Genomic DNA, 529 nt, shown 5'->3' on the forward strand with positions numbered 1-529 from the left:
TGTGTGTGTGTGTGGTGTGTGTAGTGTGTGTGGTGTGTGATGTGTGTGGTGTGTAATGTGTGTGTGTGGTGTGTGTAGTCTGTGTGGTGTGTGATGTGTGTGGTGTGTGGTGTGTGTAGTGCGTGTGGTGTGTGGTGTGTGTGTGGTGTGTGTAGTGTGTGTGGTGTGTGATGTGTTGGTGTGGTGTGTGTGTGGTATGTTTAGTGTGTGTGGTGTGTAATGTGTGTGGTGTGTGTGGCATGTATAGTGTGTGTGGTGTGTGATGTGTTGGTGTGTGTGTGGTGTGTTTAGTGTGTGTGGTGTGTAATGTGTGTGGTGTGTGTGTGGCGTGTATAGTGTGTGTGGTGTGTGATGTGTGTAGTGTGTGGTGGCGTGTGTAGTGTGTGTGGTGTGTGATGTGTGTGGTGTGTGGTGTGTGTGATGTGTGATGTGTGATGTGTGTAGTGTGTGTGTGGTGTGTGTAGTGTGTGTGGTGTGTGATGTGTGTGGTGTGTGTAGTGTGTGTGGTGTGTGATGTGTGATGTGTGTG

At 49.3% G+C, this 529-nt stretch overlaps 1 protein-coding gene across 1 annotated transcript in view; it reads right to left on the minus strand.

Moving 5' to 3' along the window:
• The window catches only part of GPA33 (glycoprotein A33 (transmembrane)), a 39968-nt gene that overhangs the window by 3739 nt on the left and 35700 nt on the right, over positions 1 to 529 (minus strand). The window lies entirely within an intron of this gene.

This window comes from Mandrillus leucophaeus, unplaced genomic scaffold, assembly GCF_000951045.1.
Source record: "Mandrillus leucophaeus isolate KB7577 unplaced genomic scaffold, Mleu.le_1.0 Scaffold207, whole genome shotgun sequence".
NCBI lineage: Eukaryota > Metazoa > Chordata > Mammalia > Primates > Cercopithecidae > Mandrillus > Mandrillus leucophaeus.